The 19351-nt window shown below is 52.4% G+C and overlaps 1 protein-coding gene across 5 annotated transcripts in view; it reads left to right on the top strand.

The window, feature by feature from the left end:
- The first annotated feature begins 4461 nt into the window (after positions 1-4461).
- The window catches only part of SLC8A3 (solute carrier family 8 member A3), a 145366-nt gene continuing 130476 nt past the window's right edge, over positions 4462-19351 (top strand). Inside the window, exon 1 of one of the 5 annotated variants that reach the window (XM_043556466.1) lies at positions 4462-5202. The gene's annotated coding sequence lies outside the window, so the exon portion shown is untranslated. The remainder of the gene's footprint in view (positions 5203-19351) is intronic. The other 4 variants (XM_043556464.1, XM_043556468.1, XM_043556465.1 and 1 more) reach the window with 4 other exon arrangements.

The raw sequence follows: 19351 nt of genomic DNA, 5'->3' as shown, positions 1-19351 counted from the left end.
ATACATATAACTGGAAACAACTTAGATGTCAATCATGACCAGAATAAAAAATTGCACTGTGGCGTATTTGTTCAGTGGAAACACCACAGCAAAGACCAGTCACAAACAGTTGCCACACACACTCTGGGTGAACCTTCCAGACATACTGTGAGCGGACACAATAGTACACATTATGCTTCCTTTTGCACAAAATCCCCAAATCACATTAAACTCAGGTAGCGTTTCAGAAGTTAGGAGAGTGGCTACCTTTGAAGACAAGGAAGTGTCACTGGGTGGGACCTGAGGACACATAATATTTATTGTTCTGGGTGATGATTCAATGAACTATAATCGCTTTGTGAAAATTCTTTGAGCTTATACTTACGACCTGTGCGCTTGTCTATATGCGTGTTCTACTTCAGTAGACAATTTCATTAAAGGAAAACCGAAGAAAAATAATTCAGTGAAAGATTCTGGAAATATAAGTTATAAGAAGGTTACAAATTATACAACCCACAGGGAAGAATTAGATCTTACTAAACTACCCTATTGTCAAAAATTCCTTATGAAACTTTTCTCTCTCTGACAGAGCTGCTCCAGGACTTACCTTAAGCGTCAACTTGATTGTCTGCTTCTTCCTCTCCTCAGCTACTCCCAGATTTTCTAGTCCCAGGGCCGCGGAAGGCTGGCACCTGGATACAGCGGTGCCTGAAACTAGCGGAGGTAGAGGCAGCAAAGGCAGGCAGCGCTGTTCCTTGCGATGTGCCACCAACTTGTGGAGCCCTGGGGCGTCACGGTAAATAATGGGGCATAAGAGAGAATCCACGTGGCGGGCTCTCAATATTCACCATCTGCCCCATTGGGCTGCCAGCCCCTGGAGAAAGAAGGGCATCACCGCCTCCTGCATCAACATGGCTCCCTTCCCCTCCCCTTTTGAGTTCTCACGCCACTGCCACTTTCTCAATGAAGCTTCCGGGACAAACTCCCCAAGCCGCTTCAGTTAAGAAGCCAAACGGTGTCCCCTCCTTCCCTCAGCAGTCCCTTACCCTTCTCCTCTGCTTTGTTTTTTCCTCCACTGCCCCGTGTATTGTGTTCATTCATTTTTATCATCTGTGTCTTCCTTGAGAATGTAGGTTCTATGAGGGCAGGGATTTTTACCTTCACAATCCATAGCTGTATCCCCAGCACTTAGAATAGTACCTGGCACATCGAAGGTGTTCCACAAATATTTACGGAGTGAAAAAACACACATAAAAGTGTATAGCACAGTGTCATAGCGTGCATTCAGTAAAAGCTGGTCTCCTTCTCCCCCCCCCCCCTTTTTTTTTAATTCTAAAAGTCAGGTTGTTTCAAGCTTCCAAATAACCTCAGGTAACTCCTTAAAGTTGGAATATAGCAAACACACATAGAATCAGCCAGAATACTTGGATTCTGAATTCGTCTGCTCTGGCTGCCATAACAAAATACCACAGGCTGGGTGGCTCAAACAACGGAAATATGTTTTCTCCCTCGCCGGAGGCTACAAGTCCAAGATCAAGGTGTCAGAAGGTGTTGATTTCTGCCGAAGCCTCTCTCTCGACTTGCAGATGGCTGCTTCCTGGCGTGTCTTCACGTGGTCTTCCCTCCCCCTTGTCTGTGTCCTAATCTCCTTTTCTTATAAGAACGTCAGTCATTCCATCAGGACCCACCCTCGTGACCTCATTTAACGAACTACCTCTTCACCTCACGTTCTGAAGCGCAGGAGGTTTACCAGTTCGACTTACACATTTGGGGGTGGGGGTGGGGGTCACCCTTCAGCCCGTAACAGTTTAGTCCTTGCTGAGCCACTGAATCCTCACGTCAACCCCCTGAGGTGGATGTGATTGTTATTATTACTTCTTCCACGGAACTGGTGAAGACACAGAGGCTCAGAAGGGAGGGCTGGGTTTTGTTCGCTTCGGTGTACCTAGAGGTCAGATGAACCCACACGCATCGCTCTGCCTACAGCAGTGGGTGAACGTGTGACGCTTCCCTCACCTCCTACCGTTCTACCCAGTCACACCCTGCCACAGGTGACAAGAAGAGGAGGCTCCTGGCAGTTTGTGGGTAGTTCTAAAACAAGGACAAGACCCATTCTGTCTGTATTGTTGCCGTTGATGTTTCAGTGAATGGGTAATGTTCCTCGAAGAAAGAGCAAGAGGTAGAAACACACAAAGAGAAGAAAACTCTAGAACAAGCAACACTAATCTCCAGGGACAGAAAGCAGATCAATGGTTGCTTGGGGGGGGGTGGGGGGGGTGGGGGGGCGGGGAGGAGGGAGAACTGCAAAGGAGCTAGAAGCCTTCAGGGGGGAGATGTAAACATTCTGTATCTTGATTGCAGTTGTTGTCCTTGTATGTACTGTTGTCAAAATCCATCGACGTGTACACTTAAAACGGGTGAATTTTTTTGTATATAAATTATGCCTCGACACATTTGATTTCAATAGAAAAATAAACCAGTAGGCATCTCACCACGTAAAGACAACCACCATTACCATTTTGGTATGTTTATGCTGCTGGGGCGTGCGTGCACACACACACACAGACACAGACACACACACACACACACTCCATGTTCTGTTTTTTCTTCTCTCTCAATAACATATCATGAAAACCTTTCCATGTCAGTACGTGGAATGCTGCACTGGCATTTTTGTAATGGTAGAATACATCATTCCATAACATGATCGACTTCAACCAATTCTGGGGGAAAAATTAAGATGCTTCCAATTTTTCACTATTCTAAACACTACCATGAATATCCTTGTAAGTATTTGAGCACACCCTTAACTATTGCCCTAGAATAAATTTCTCCCAGTAAAATTACTGAGTCAAAAGAAGTTCACATTTTTAAAGGAATTTGATATATCTTTCAAAAGTGCCCTCCCCTAAAAGCTACACCAATTTATGCGCCCGCTGGCCATCTCTTGGTCTTGACTGTGGACAGATCAACATTGTGGATCTCCATGGAAACAGACACAAAGAAAATCCCACCAGTGACATACCCTAAAATCCTCAAACTTTAGAAATTATTGAAATCCTACAGAGTCAGTGTCTCAGCCCTAACCACCGAACTCAAGGGCCATGAAGGTGCAGGGCTGAGATCACAAGGCTCGGTTAGGAGCACCTCCGGGACTCAACTCAGGGTGGAAGCCACCCACGATGTGCTGAAGGAGCACTGAGTCAAGGGCTCAGAAAAGAACTCAAGTCGTCCTAGGCTCAGACACTTTCTAACTCCTATGCCCACTTGTCTCTTTGGACCAATCTTGTTCTAGAACTCAGGGGAGCTGGGGATCCTGGGAGTTGCACATACTGCTGTGGTTATCAGTGAAAACTCTAGCTGGTTCCACCTTATTCCAATCCTTGGCTCTGCTGTTCGTGGCCCCGGGATGGTTATTTGGCCTCTCCAAGGCTCAATTTCCTCAACAGAAACGTGGAGTTAATAATTCTACTTATCTCACAGAGTTTCACGAGGATGACATAAAATAATGCAATCAGATTCATTAGCAAGGCGCCTGGCCTTAAGGAGGTGCTGATACTTGCTAAGTATCATTCTTTTGGCCCCTGGTACTTGCTTCCGGCTGCAGAGGCCTGAGGTGAACAACTTCCCACCTTTCTGTTCTGCCCCAGCACCCCTACTGCTGTCTCTACGAAGGCCCAGCCAGCCACCAAGCTCGTTTTAGATCTGCCTAATGGCCACCGATAAACTAGATGAAACCTCATTCTTAGGGGAGGCCTGGCCATCCCTCCTGCCTCCAGGACCACGCCTGACAAATATAGAAGAAATTACAGGCATCCGATTTCAGGCTGCGTGTGTACATTTTGTCTGAGCCAAGCCCCAAACCCTACTTCTGCTGCTGCATCAAAAGACCATCTCTCCTCCAGGCTCCAGGCCCAGGGTAGGCAGCAATTTGGGACGCAGCCCCCTCTTATTTTTAGCCTTAAAAACCCAAAAGCCAACATACCAGCGCTCACCCAAGCGTCTCGCACAAGCTGTTGTTTGATTTGGGTTGAGAAAATGACAGAGTTCTGCACCAAGAACAGAAGGGGAAAAAAAAAAAAAAAGAGGGGAAAAAGGGAGTTTTCTTTTCCCTCCCCTGCCAACCTCCATCCCCCCTCAACTCCTCCCTTAGGCCTGGGTGGACCCTGCCTGGGTAATCGTCCCCTGCTATATTTAAAAACCACAGATGTGTTGGTGGAGACTTCATTTCGGAATTGCAGGCGGCGTCTCCTGAGGACAAGGGGAAAGCCGGTGCCGCGCGCCCGCCTGGCCGCCCTCCCCGCCCGCCGCCCGGAGCCCCGGACTCCGCGGAATCCAGGTCAGGACGCGCCGCCGTGTCGGGAGTGCCGCCGGCCGGGAGGCGCCCGGGCGCCGGGCTCCGGCGATTGGGTGGGTGGCCGCGGGCGAGGGCTTCCGCCCGCGTTCGGCCCCCCGGGGGCCCTCCGGCCGCGAGGCGCAGGTCCACTCGCCCGCGGCTGCTCGGGGCGCTATCTGAAAATCCCCCTCGGCGCGCGAGGATAAATATGCGCGGCTTGTCATTCGGTGCGGCTCCCTGGCTCCCAGCTGATAGGGTGACGTTCGGTTGGGAGGCTTGGAGATTGGCTTTTTGATTTGGCTTCTTGCTGCAGCTTAATGGGCAAAGCTCGCGGCTCGCCCAGAAACCAGCCCCTCCGCGCGAACCCTCCGCGCGGCGAGGCCGACACGTCCCCCGCGGTGACGGCGTGCCAGGCGGAGAGCCGGCGCGCGCCCAGCCCCGGGAAAGCCCCGGCGACGCGGCCGCGAGCCGGGGTCCCTCGGAGCCGCCAGGGCGCGCCGGGCCGCCCGCCTTCCCGCCCCTCCCGGCAGGGATCCCCCCGCTGCCGGCGGCCGGGACTCCGGGCCTCCCCGGGCTCAGTTCCCGAGCCCGCGCCCCGGCCCGGGCTCCTCCGGGGGTCCTCGGCGGGGGGGGGGGGGGGTCTCCCCGCTCCCCTCCAGGCCCCCTGCCCTGGCCGCAGCCCGCGCGCCCCGCCGAAGGCTGCGAGCCCACGAGCCCCGCGGGCGGCGGCGGCGGCCGACTGACATGCCCCGGACGCGGCTGCGGCCGGCGGGCAGCCCGCGGGGGCGATGAGCCGCTGCGGCCGCTGAGCAGCCGGGCGGCGGGGCGTCGCGCACCTTCCTCTCCCCCTCGCTTGGCCACTCCGCTCCGGAGACCGGGAGGAAACGGTGAGTAATGGGGTGAGCCTCCTGCCCTTCCCCCTCGGCGGGCGGCCGAGGCTGGGGGGTTGGGGTGCCCCCCCCCCTCCCCGGAGGGCTCTCGCTTGGGAATGCTTGTGTTAATTAAGTTATTTCTCAAGATCATTCATACGGGCTGCCTTCCTGTGGGTTTTAGTGCCTGGAGAGGTGGGGGGAGGGTGCCCCGGAAAGTGAACGTTTTGTCTGCGGAGCCCGGGGTGGGGGTGGTATTGTGGCAGAGTGTCTGGTGGGGGGGGGGTCGGGGGGGGCAGAACGAGACGCCGGGGCATGTGTGTGCGCTCGGACGGCGGGTGCACAGCGGGGGGACCGAATGCTGCGGCGCGGGCCCGCTGCGTGTGTGCCCGTGTGCCGGCCGTGCCGGGGCGTGCGGCGCTCCCGGGGCCGTGAGTGCCCGCCGGGGTCGGGGGCTAGGAGCCGAGAGCGGTCCCCCGCGGCGCGCGCCCGCGGCCCCACACGCACGCGCGCGCCCAACCCCGGGACTCCGCGGCCGCGGGTCGGGAACCGCAGCCCCGGCGCACCGGCCCGCCGCGGCCAAGGGGGCGGGGAGAGAGAGGGCTTCTCCGGTCCTGGGCCCTCCCGACCGCGGGGGTCTGGGCGGGCCGCGGCCAGGTGGAGAGAAGGGAGGTGTGTAACTATCCCCCCCCAGCACACACACACACACACACACGCGCGCGCGCACACACACCACACACACACACACACACACGCGCGCGCGCGCACACACACCACACACACGCACACACACCACACGCACGCACACAGGCCCTCTTTCGGAGGCTAGCGCTGCTCTGCAGACCCTGCCTGACCTGCTCCGAGGACCTGAGCCACTGGGGGAGATGTAGAAAGCGATTTGCTCCGGGGGTGGGGGGTGGGAAGCAGTTTTTCGTCTTTATTCAGTGTGTTTTATTTTTAACCGTGGAGGGAGTGGGGGGGGGTTTAAATAGAACAAATGCCTTTAATGCAGTGCCATAAATTTACCCGCTTGCTGCCCGCCTCTCTCTCTCTCTCTCTCTCTCTCTCTCACTCACTCACTCGCTGGTCTTTTCTGGCGACTGTAAAACAAACCCTGAACGTTTGGTGGTTGGGGCAGTTCCTCAGAAGGGCAGGCAGCGAGGCTCCGAGCCCCATGATGGTCAAGAAACACCCGAGACTGGGGAGTTGTGGGTACGTGATGGGCGAGCAGCCGGCCTGCTGGTGGGGCACCGAAAGGGAACCCTCAGGGCCTCTGGCGACCTCGTGACTTGCGGCCGCGTGTGATTAATCTTCCACAGCTGTTGTGCCCCATCCACTTGAGCCGAGCGCTTGTTTACCTCGATTTTCAAATATAGCTGCTGCGCCATGCTCTTCCTGAAATAGGGGGACCCGTGCACTCTTGGGGCGCTGGCCTTCCGCCGGCCCTTCTTTGTGCCGGCCTCCCAAGTTGGAGAGGAACCTGCGTTCTTGTGCCTTGCACCTCCTCGCCCCAGGATGACTGATCCCAGAGCTTAGGGTGACTTGGTGGGGGCTGATCACCCCAGCTTACCATCTACAAGTCCTACCCGCAGCCCCCGCCCACAGGTCCACTTCCTAGCCTTTTCCTTTAAATAAAATACAGGTATTGGGCTGAGAAGAAGCAGATGGAGTGTAAAGAAATGAACTTGGTTGAAGTCCTTCTTGAGCTTGATGGAGATAGGGAGGCTGTTCATGCAGTTTTCTGTACCCAGAATGCTTTATTGTTCTTCCAGCACCCCTAAACTCCAACCCTATTCTTGTCTCATGTACTCCTCTTCCACCTCCAGCTCTTAGTTCATTGGTTACTTCTTCCAGGAAGCCTTCCAGACCTTCTCTGACTGGGCCAGCCTCTCTATACACTCATAACCTGAATCTATTATTTTGAAGTCTCTTAAAGATGCACATTAAATTTACTTAGGTGATTGAGTAATGCTAGTCACACCTCTAGACAGGAAGCTGCATGAAGAGAGGGAACACGGCTCGTGTTTATTCACATCGTAACCGCAAGACTTCGCGCTGTGCCTGGCATGCTGTAGGCACTCAGTAAATGCTGGATGAACGAATGAACTTGAAGAGCCAAGTTATCCCTCCTCTCCGCTCCTGGTCCTCTGATCTCCACTTTGGTGTCTCTTGTACTTGCCTTCCGTGGTCTCCTGATCAGAGAAAAGAGAACAAGGACAACAGACTCACCCTGTAAAAAAAAACATTTCCTTCCTTTAGGCTCCTTCCTGGGCTGGAACCCTGAAGCTGGGGGAGTGTGCTCTTGCCCCATCCCTGCCCTGTCCCTGAGCCAGTCTTTGGGCATAGTTGCTGGTATTTTCCATGGTAGTCACTGGGGCATTGTTCCCTGGTCCATCCCTGCTCACAATCTGGATTTGGGGAAATGGGTCACACGTCTTGGCTTCCCTTTAAGCTACCAAGGTTAGGTAAGAAGAGAGGGCAACCCCCTTCTCACTCAAGCCTGGGGGTTTTGCCTAGAGGTTCAAATATTTGGTGAAGTTCCGAAACGTATCGGTCTCCGAAAGGAAAAAGCACTCATTTATTCAATTAGTTATTTGTTCAGTAAGTATTCAACGACAGCCTACTCTGCCAGCCATTTGCCTGGTACAGAGGCAAATAAAATAGAATGGTCCTTTTCCTCATAAACACACATTCATTCCAGCAGGGATCATCAACTAGTTAACTGCAGTTACCGTATAAAGTGATTGCTTTCAGTGGTGGGTAAATCCTGGGTGTAGTGGAAGCATGTAGGGAGATCACCTCTTCTGGGGGCTTAAGGAGGACTTCTAGGGACAGCCATCCCACAAAGAAAGGATGGGTAGGGGTTGGCTTTGGTGAAAGCAGAGAAAGGAGTGGGGAGAAAGTGTTATGACCCAAGGGATCCATAGGATGGGTAGGGGTTGGCGTTGGTGAAAGCAGAGAGGGGAGTGGGGAGAAAGTGTTATGACCCAGGGGATCCATATGCAAAGGCCTAACACGGATAATGGCTCTTCCAAATGACTGAAGACTGAGGGTACAATTCTGGGAGAGGGGTTTGGAGGACCCTAGGGGCCAAACCTTGAAGGGCTTATACTCCGTGCTAAGGAATTTCACTGTTTCCAGTGGGGGCTTTAGGAAGGTTGTTAGCACTGAAGTGCCTGCTCAGATTTGCATTTGGGAAGATATGTTGAGACTGGAATGTAGGGAGAGAGACCAAGGCAGGGAGTTGGGAGGCCTCAGTAGAAACTCTTGGGCATCTTCTGGGTGGCCTGTGAGGGAGGGGTGTGGGTTCCTCATTCTGTTTTAGCCCACAAGCCGGAGCTGCTCTTCTAGGAAGACACGCCCCCATTTTCTTCAATGAGATTGGCTTGTGTTTGGTTGTCTGTGTTTTGTATGGTCACTCTAAACCCCACACTGACAAGGCGCCCTAGGGAAAAGAGAAGGAAAAGTGGCTCCAGCAGATGTAAAACACACTTCCTCGTCTACTGAGCTGCAAAGCCAGGTGAACTGCCAAAGACCTGAGATCTCTGAGGTCTGGAAGGGTAAGGAGGATTCAGATCCGTATTTGGATCCATAGAGACTATTGAGCAAGATGTTTAGATAGAGAGAACCACAAGTATATGCATATGTACGTGTGTATGTATATGTGTATGTGTGTGTATATGTGTCGTTTTTGATAACATGGAGAGTGAATAAAGACTAATTCCAGAATCAAGCATATTTGCAGATGGTATACAGAATCACGTCCACCAAGACAGCAGCTCTGTTTCATCCTGGATGAAATGTACTGCTTTGATACTTGCCATGACAAATCATGCCTCCCTGGTCGTATGCAGGGGCGCTGGTTCGTGGGGGGCCTGGATCCCGAAGTGGGACTGGAAACTGAAATCCTGCCCTGGCTTCCCTGTGGCCGTTTCTGAAACCATTTGAGAAGAGAGGCCCCTAGAGCCGGGCACTGCTACACTCGTCCTACAGAATGAAGCCAGGCAGTGTGCACTTGGTCAGCATTCTTCCTTTGCACCCGGACCTGCCCACTTCATTCCTCACCTGCCCTGCCACTAGTCTCGGAGTAGAAAAGGTCTCCCTTCCTCTCCCCCTTCCTCTCCCGCAGGGTGCCTGGCGGCCGCCCCTGCACTGCCTCCATCAGCTTGCCTTGTGCACTTTCTCCTCCATACTGGATCCCCTCCCTCCAACTCTTAGAATGCTCAGCAAGCGCCATCTGGAAAAGAATGTCCCTCATCCAATTCCTACCCCTTCCTGCTCCCTTTCCAGCCAGCTTTCACCAAACTCTTGAAATTTTAGAGTAAACATCTGTCTCCATCTCGTCACCTCACTCATTCACTTAGCCCCATGCTTTCCCACTTTTCGGTACCCTCTGCTCAACTGCCGTCCGCCGAGGACTTCTCACTTCCCCAGATATAGGAACTCGTTTCTGATCTCTTTCCCCGCCATCAGATAAGATCGACAGTTCCTTCCAGACAACTCGCCCCTCTTGGCTTCCACCACACTGAGCTCTCCAGGACCCTCAGTTCTCTAGGCGGCCCCCTTGCTCTTCCTCTCCAGGGGTCTCTCCTCCCTCTCGTTCCCCTCCCCCACTGGCCCTCGGCAGTCTCCCTCAGTGGTTGGTGCCGTGATGGTGGCTTCCCTGTCACTGTAGCTCCCCACGCCCAGTGTCTTGTTTCCAGCCACTTGCACAGTATCTCTGACAAGGTGCTACCTCGGCGCCTCAAACCGAGTTTCTGCTAAACTGACATTGTCTTTGTCCTTAGAAGCTACTTCTCTTGACTTCCCACTTTCTGTTGACGGCACCATCCGACTTCCAGTCACCTTGGCTCACGATCCCCAAGTTTATCTTTGACTCCTCTGCCTTATTTGCCTGAATATTGCTAGTGTCCGAGAAGTCCCTCCCCATCTTCTCTATCCCTACCACCCGCACCTGAGTACGTCTGATAAGCTCTTACGAAATAGTAACAGTACGGGCGATAGTTACTGTTCTGGGAGTTTACCACCTGACAGATACTCGGTTGCCAAATGCTTGACTTTGATTTTCCCATTCGGTCCCTACCATACCCCGTGAAGTAGTGGCTGTTATTGTTAAACTACATAAAATAGTTTCCTGACGCCTTCCCAGCTTCACCCTCCAATTCGTATTAAGACTGGTACAGGATCGGGGCGCCTGGGTGGCTCGGTAGGTTGAGCGGCCGACTTCGGCTCGGGTCACCATCTCGCAGTGTGTGAGTTCGAGCCCCGCGTCGGGCTCTGTGCTGACAGCTCAGAGGCCTGGAGCCTGCTTCGGATTCTGTGTCTCCCCGTCTCTCTACCCCTCCCCTGCTCACGCTCTGTGTCTCTCTGTCTCTCAATAATAAGTAAACGTTTAAAAAAAAAAAAAGAGAGACTGGTACAAGAACCCCCTCCTAAAACACCCTTCTGGGCCTGCCTGCCGTTTTTCTGCACAGAAACCCTGAGGGGCCTCCTGTGTTTGGCTGCTGTCCACCTGCCTGTACTCAAGGCTCTCCACGGCCTGGTTCGCCACTGCACGTGAAGCTTCTCGCCCCACAGTTCCTGTGTGGGCACCTCAGTAAACCTGTCCTTTCCTCTTCTGTGCCTTTGTTCATGGCTTCCTTCTCACCTGTTCCTCAGTGTTCCATTCCAATGCCTCTTCCTGATGGGAAGGCTTCAGCGGAGGGCAGTCCCTTCCTCTGGATTTTAACACCGCATCTGCGGACAGGCTGAAATGCGGGTGTTTTGTTTTGTTTTTCCAGGTGGCTTCCCACCCCTCTTGGACCACGTGCTTTTTCTGTCTCCCGCTCTCTGTCACGTGCTGCGGTGGGCGTTTCAACGAATAAGGAAGGAGTGAATAAATGAATAACCTCCCTTACTTTTGAGGGGTCAGGAAAGGGGACCTGTCCCATTTATCATAAAAGAAGCCAGTGGTGAAGTCCCCGGTGTGTCTGTTATCTCACTGGGTTTCTAGAGATCAGCATGGCCAGCCAACTCAACTCTCTGGATGTGTGGCCTACACCGGGCCCCGAGCTGGTTGAGTGTCCTGATGGCCTTCGGCTGGCACTCCTGCACGGAGTCCCCTCCCCCTACAACACTGCGGGGCATTCACAGAATGACCAGTAATGCTCTAGACCCCAAATGCTCCTGCACCGCGCCCCGCTTCCTTTTCCGTCCAGGAAGGCTGTGTCTGGAGCCACGCAGACTCTGCTGAGGGTCTTTGTGGGACTGCTCTGCTCGGGAGCTTTCCAGAGGCTCTGGCCACCCCCTGCCACACCAGCGTCCTCTCTCCCCTATGACACTGGAAGAGCTGAGTTGAGCCTGTGCCTTCTGGCCCCTCCGGAGGAAGCAGTGGGGGAGTTGGCTTCGAGGGGAATCGTGACAGGAGTGGGGAGAGAGCACAGCTGACCCCCCTCCCATCCTCGGAGTCTGCCCCTGGCACCCTCTTGTTGAAGGAGGCCCAGAGTGCCCTAGAGCTGATGGTACAAGAGAACCCCCAGCCGTGGCTCAGAGAGATGATTTTGACTGCTCGCCAGAGCCCCTTTGTTCTCCATTCAGGCAATGATATGATTTAATTCCATATTTCAACATTTGAAAATTAAGAGAAATTAAATGGCATTAAAATAAATCAGGCTTCTGGAGAACGAGCCGGGGAAAAGGTACATACAGGCAGCTAATCACCAGCTTCCCCTTGGTGTGTAGGCAGCAGGGCAGAGGGGTGGCATTCCTCTCTCCGTGGGCAACCCCAAAAGATAGAGCACGGGTGGCTTTCTCTGGGGAACAGAGAGAGGGAGGAGCAATACCCCCTCCAGCCGCCCTGGGCTTCTCACTCCCTTGACCCAGCCCTGGCAGGAGAGGTTTTCTCTTGGTCCTTTCTGAAATGACTAAACTCCCGGAGGCTTCGTGGAAGGAGCCCTCGGGGAGCCGGAGGACCAAGGTTTGCTTCCGGCTCCCTTATTAATTGGCATAGAGATTCTTGGCAATTACCTGAGCCCGCACGGTTTCCTCATCTGTATGAGCGATCTCACAAAAGGATTACGTGAGGCCAGGTGAGTGCAGAGGCCTTTGTAAACCGTTGGCATGTAGTGTTGGCTTAAGATCTGTAGAGCGAATGATGCACCCCACATGCTGCTTATTGTTATGCTACACACTGTGGGATAAGGTGCCAACGGGGGGGGGGGGGGGGGGGGGCGTGGCGCAGAGAAGAAATCGTGTTTAGGGATAGCCTCAGAACTGCTGTCCAAACACTGTGTGCTCTTGTTCTTTTGAAGGAAGGAAACGGACTGCTCTGTGCGGCCAGTGGCTTTAACCGTTTACCTCTCTACCCTCCAGCTTCCCAGGAGGTTTGAAGCCCCCCTCGTTGGTGCCTCTTTCCCGTATTTGCTCAGTTCTGCAGAGGCAGCATTGATCCTCTCGGCAAACACGACACTCACTCGGCCAGGCGCCGGCCGAGGCCCTGAAGATGCTGTCAGCAAGAAGGCGAACAAGAGGGACAGGTTTCCAGCTACCATGGGGTTTATAGTCTACGATAAACCAGTAGACAGGCTAACAGAAACAATGATGATTTCAGCAGGTGATACGTGCTGTAAAGAAAACGAACCATGGTGTTCCAGAGAGTGCCGGCAGGGACGCTGGGACCCCCTTCGGATAAGGCGAGGAGGGGAAAAGCCTCTGAGAAGCTGGCATCTGAGACCTGAGTGATATGAAACAGTGACCCATGGGGATCTTTAGGGTAAGGGTGTTCGAAGCAGAGAGAACAGTAAATGCAAAGGTCTTAGGGCAGGTGCGCGCCTGATGTGGTCTACAAACCTCAGAGAACACCGCCTTCGCTACAGGGGAGTACGCAGGCAGCAAAACAGAGTGGCAGGAGGGAAGGGCGGTAAGTTAGAAGGTGAAGGCAGAAAGGGGGTGAGGAGTTCTGCAGGGAGAGAAGGTTGCGAGGGATGGCGTGGTCTGATTGAGGTTTTAAAAAGACATTTTGGGCCGTTTTGTGGAAAGTAGACTACAAGAGAAGGGGCAAGATCGGCAGCTACGGCGGGAGTCCAGGCGAGAGGTCTAACAGTGAATCTCCAGTAGCTAGAACAGAGCGTTGGCACGTTATGGGCAGTACGTTCCGGAACACAAACCCGGGCCGAACCAAAAACCTGCAGCTGTGATGGGCGCACAGAGACTCTTCTCACGAACCACGAGCAGAGTCAGGCTTTTCTTGGAGTCACTCTAGGATTTGAGTTCCTCCCAATGTTTTGGATCTTTAAAAAATACTTCTAATTTTTCTAGCTGGCAGTATTTCACAGGGGCAATGTGCTCATGAGTTTGTTTTCTTGTCTGTGACACTGCGCGCTCATTCGAGACAGACGTGAGAAATCCCACTCCGCCCGCTCTGTGTACGCAAATCCCCAAATCCTTTGCTCGCGTTTGGATCCTGATCTTGGGAGCTTTTCTCTGCTGTCCTCCATGGCAGGGACCAGACCTGCTTCATCGCTGCGTCTCCAGAGTTTATCACAGTCTGGATGATCGAATGAGCAAATGGCGATGGCGGTGACCAGACTAGGGAGCACCCCCATGCTTTGGTTGAATTCCAGGGCCCTCCTGCTCCCTTCCTGGAGAGTCCAGGACCCTCGCTGGCCTCATTTGCTACAGGATGTCCCTAACACAAAATGTGTATCTCAGTTCAGTGGCTTTGTGTTGATTCCTTTGGCCTCTGTGCCTTTGGGCACTGTGGAGATCCCTGACGTGGGAGGAGCTCTGCAGGGCCCTGGGGAGGAAGAGGGTGTCTGATGTGGTTTGGTTTTTGCTGTGCCTCATTTATATTCTTTCACCGGCCTCCTCTTTTCAGTTGGTCTCCAGAACGCATTGATTCTACTTGTTTTTTTTTTTTTAATGTTTGTTTATTTTATTTTATTTTTTTTTAATTTTTTTTTTTTCAACGTTTATTTATTTTTGGGACAGAGAGAGACAGAGCATGAACGGGGGAGGGGCAGAGAGAAAGGGAGACACAGAATCGGAAACAGGCTCCAGGCTCTGAGCCATCAGCCCAGAGCCTGACGCGGGGCTCGAACTCGCGGACCGCGAGATCGTGACCTGGCTGAAGTCGGACGCCTAAACCGACTGCGCCACCCAGGCGCCCCAATGTTTGTTTATTTTTGAGAGACAGAGAGAGCACGAGCAGGGGAGGGACAGAGAGAGGGAGACACAGAATCCGAAGCAGGCTCCAGGCTCTGAGCTGTCAGCACGCAGCCCGATGCGGGGCTCGAACCCACGGTCATGAGATCATGACCTGAGCCGAAGTCAGACGCCTAGCGGACTGAGCCACCCAGGCGCCCCAGAACGTATTGATTCTACTTTAAAGAGCTCACAGGTCCACACCTTCCACCACAGGCCCGCTCTCACTGCCTTGGTTCGGGTTCTGGCCCCCTCATACTCAGATGCCTTGGGAGACTCTGGACTCGTCTTCCTGCCTCCGGTCTTTCCTTGCTTCTGTTCATCTACCTGGTTTCCCCGCTGTCTTCGTGCTAGGCCTCCTATCCCGAGGAACAACATCAGTCTTGTCCCTTCTGTGATTGAAACACTTTCAGCGGTTCCCCGTTGCCGCCGGGATAATGCTCTAATTCCTCGGCCGGGTGTACAAGGCCTTTCGCGAACGATTTCTTGCTTATCTCTGCAGCTCTGCTCCGGTGCCCGGTTCCTTCAGCCACACCGCTCACCCTCATTCAGGCTGCCGTGCTCGTTAGCACAGGCTTTCTGCTATTTCTTTGAGACACGCTGGCTTCCACCCAGTTAACTCCTCCTGTTCCTTCTTCAAATCCTACATCTCAAGTGGCCTGGTTCATGAAACTGGCCCTGATGATTCCGGGCACAGCATGAGGCCTCCCTTCCTCCGTGCTCTCTTGGCACATTGCACAGGCTTCCAAATCTAGTACTTGTTTTGTTGTAATTATTTGGTTTTCTGTCACTGGCCTCAAGTGAAGTGGGTGCTCCTCACAGGGGATTATTTTTTGTTCATACTACTCAGACTTGAAAAACTGTGCTCACAGCATCCCCGACAGATGGGATGCTCCATATGAACACTGCCAAGAGTGGGAGAAATCACTGGATCTTATGCTTTCTATTTTCGCACGATTATTCAATGTATCTGTTCATTCAGTAAATATATACTGAGTAACTACTATATGCCAGGCACTGATATAGGCACTGAGGATATAGAAATACCAAAGGGATAAAAATTCCTACCCTTTAGGAAATTTTATTCTAATTTTTCGGAGTGTGCAAAAAAAAAAAAAAAAAAACGAGGTGGGCACAAATCAGAGTAATTTTCATAACTCTGTGAAAGTCCGCCCATGGCACGCCGACTGGGTTTCATAAAAAATGCATGCATGCGTGAATGAAAGAATAAATGAATGAGCAAGCTAAGAGACCATGAGGAAACAAGTGTGGACAAGCCAACTAAGCCATCGTCGCTGAAAGGGAAAATAACTAGAAATCTGTCCTGCTGGCAATGGAAGAGCAGCGTCATTTTTTCCTATGAAAATGGGAGGGACCTCTGGATCTTTTCTGTTTCCTCAGTAAATGTGTAAACCAAGCAGACGGCAGGTTTCGGGAGACACAGAGGGAAAGTCTACTTGGATGGGTAGGCAATCCTTGGCAAGGTGTGAAGGCAAGAGTCCAGGAGTGTGGGGTATCTGTCCGGGACACAGAAAGACTTTGTGCTACCCGTCGTATGTCACAGCTCACAGTGTTATGTCACCTACACTAAGAGTTCTTCTCCTGGTCCAAAGAAAGTCTCTCATGGTCGGAATCCCTAAGACACAAATGTCATGGTCAGGCTGCATTCCTGTCTTCTCTTCCAGGATTTTCAGCCTTGGTTGTACCTCAAAATCAGGCAAGGAAATTTTAAGGCACTTCAGTATCTAGGACTCCCAGAGAGTCCAGAACTTAGGTTTGGAGCTGGATCCAGGTGTCTGTATTTTTTTTTTTTTTTTTTAGAGCTCCAGAGTTATTCTAATGCACATCCCTCTTCAGCATGTGGTGCTAGTTCCATCATTGCCTCCAGCTCGGTGGGGGGCTGGGGGGTGACTTAAAGGCAGATGTAGATCCAGCAGTGGGAGAAACAGAATTTCGGCGGGCAAAGCCTTTCCTCTTCCCACGTCTCCGGCCCACTCTCATCGTTTGTGACATCCTAGACCTGCCAGAGACTTGCAGAGGGCAAAAACCTCTGGCTTCTACAGAGTCCGGTAAACCTTAGAGTCATAGAATCAATGAGCCCTTGAGCCGTAGAATTTTAGGCAGGGAGGCAGAGAGGATGTCAGAGGTCACGTCCAACCTCTTTGGTCCTGTCAGTAGAGTTTCGCTGAGTGTGACCACTTGTCCTAAAACAGAAAAGTAAAAAAATAAGGCTTCCCAATATAGAGTTGAGGTCCCTCAGGGAGTGTCCATGAGGGTGTAGAAGGTGGAGGAAGAGGGCTTTGTCGGGGAAGGTTTTCCAAAGGAGGTCGAGGGTTCTGGGACCCGCGGTTCTTGACTTATGGGCTCCAGATTCCTACCCTGCTTTTCCACCATCCCTCTCATCCCCTGGGGTTGGAAAGCAGATTTGGGCATTGGCCATACCAAATTTCATAGCCTAGTAGTGCTCATCTAGTGGACTTTGGGTGGGTTATTAATCTTTGAGCCCAAATCCTCTCTCATTTCTAAATTTTTAAAAAATTATATATGTTATTTTTGAGAGAGTGAGCAGGGAAGGGGCAGAAGGGTGGGGAGAAGAGAGGATTTGAAGCGGGCTCTGTGCTGACAGCAGAGAGCCCGACATGGGGCTCGAACTCACGAACCGGGAGATCCTTACCTGAGCCGAAGCCGGATGCTTACCCAGCTGAGCCACCTAGGCGCCCCTAAATCCCCTCATTTCTAACACAGATAATAATACGTGTCTTATCGTGGGGTGCTTGGGTATGAAATAGCAGCCATAAAAGCACTTAATGCAGTTCTGGCCACAGAGCTGGTCCTCGATGGATAGATATGATTATTGTTTTTGTTGTCATTTTTAAGATGGTGTGTGCAAAGCATGAGGTGCGTAGGGCCTGCTGGTGCCCTACGCCCCCCGGGGGAGGCTGCCACTTCTGGTGCGACGGCACCGAGGAGGACGTCAGCAGGGTCCCATGGGGTTTCCTGTGGTTTGGATGTTATTACGAATTTGGCGGTCTTCGGGGAAGGCAGATACGACAAGCTCAGGAGACCGCAGAAGCAAGAACGGTGAGATGCCATACCACGTACTACTGCGAGGTTCTCTCTGTCATGAAGCCGTGCTGCATTGCAGCCACTGCCCTCGTGGTTTGAGACAGCTGGGAGTGACCAACCTGAGGGCTTAGAGCAGCACAAGTAAAAGGTCTTCGTTCCCGTGGCATCATTGCAATCACTCGCTCTTGTGATTGCGTATTTGCTTCCCTCCCTCAGCAGAAGATAAAAACTCTGTAAGGGTGGAGAGGTGGTGTAGCTCATTCGTGGCTGCACTCCCACTCACTAGCACAGAGCTTGGCCCCAAATGGGCATTCAGAGAGCAGTTGTTTAAAAAATGGATTTGATCCAATGTGCTTTTGGCAGATCCAGAAGGTAGGCTCTCTCCTTGACTCTTTCTTTGGGCCCCCCCTTTCCTACTGTCCTCCCTCAACCTACCCTCTTATACTCTCAGGGCTCCATGGGAGTCTGAATCCTGTGCCTGGTTCTCACAGGGCTATGGGCCAACCTAACCTGAATGTGTCCCTTCGGTTCCCTGCCCGTGGAGAGACAGGCCTGCCTGCAGTCGGGGCACCTTTGTCAAAGAGGACCTATGGAGACCATCCCACCCGACGTGAGTTTTCTGGACGAGGAAGCTAACCCCCTGAGAGGTTCACTGACTCTTTGAATTCTTACAGCTTGTGGAAAAAGCTCTTGTCTCCTGCTTTCAAATCTGGGGCTCTGTCAGTGCTCCAGGCTGCCTTGGAGTATGGAGAACTGCCAAGCTCATGCACACCCAGAAAGGCCTACCCCATCCTTCTTGGGCCCTTGCTCAAAGGGGTCCCCCAATCCAGGGTCCGTCCCCAGCCAGTGGTGGACATCATATGTCTTGGAGTCGGGCTGCCAGTACTCAGATGCTTAGTTTTCTACTTACTGTGATTTTTAGGCAAATTACTTAATCTTTGGGAGCTCAAATTAGCTTACCTGCAAAACGGAGCACGATGATGATAGCAGCTCCTTCACCGTGAAGATTCAAAGAGATAATAATGCACAAAATCCAGCACCATTATGTTTTCCTCCTTGGATCCAAGCTCCGGTGTGACAAACTACCTAAGCAGCCGAGGTCACATCTTTCCCACTCTTGCGGGTGCAAGGGATTTCGTTCCTGTGTTTCTGGGGAGCACTGCCAGAGAGGACTCTGTGCCGACGGTCATCCCTGTAGGCAGAGGAGGTACAGAAGATGCAGTGCTCAGGGACTCCGGTGACACGTTGGATCCAGTGCAGCCCGGCTGCACTAAAACTTTAATGTAAATTGGCCGTGACGCCTGTGCAGGGGCCCAGATTTAGAAGCAGAGCAGGACGACTCTACCCAGGCTGGTGACAGGCCTGGAGCAGTGTTCCCATTGGAGAAAGTGGAGGGCGTAGCAGGAGGGAGAATTTGCTCAGTCTGGCCTGGTGGCACTGTTTTATTAATGATCTGGAAGAGCAGAGGAACAGTGACTTTAATTAAATTTGCCAGTGATATTAAAAGATGTCAGGAGCCACTGCTGAGGACACAGACACCTTGCAGATGGCCCTGGGGGTGTTCGGAAAATAATCCAGGAAAGGGATGAGAAGCCATGGGCTGAGTTGGGGCATTGGTTCAGCTGAGGAAGAAGAGTGTGACATGGGGACAGAGGGTCATCATCTGCAGAAAATGTTCCAGGCCCACCCTCTTTTATCTGTATCTGCTGTGTTTCCAAGAGATCTCTCACTGATCATCCTGCTCCGGTCTGGTTCTTCTTAACAGCCATCTTAAACCCTTTAGCCAAATTGGTTTTTTCTGAAATACAAATCAGACCATGTCGTTCTCCTGTTTAAAATCCTTTCATTGGCCTTTTACTGACCTTGGGTTGAAATCCCGTCATCTCAGCCTAGCATATAAGACTTGCCATGAACCCAGTCC

The sequence above is a fragment of the Prionailurus bengalensis genome, chromosome B3 (genome assembly GCF_016509475.1).
Source record: "Prionailurus bengalensis isolate Pbe53 chromosome B3, Fcat_Pben_1.1_paternal_pri, whole genome shotgun sequence".
In the NCBI taxonomy this organism is placed as follows: Eukaryota; Metazoa; Chordata; class Mammalia; order Carnivora; family Felidae; genus Prionailurus; species Prionailurus bengalensis.
This window is presented reverse-complemented; position numbering and strand designations above follow the sequence as displayed.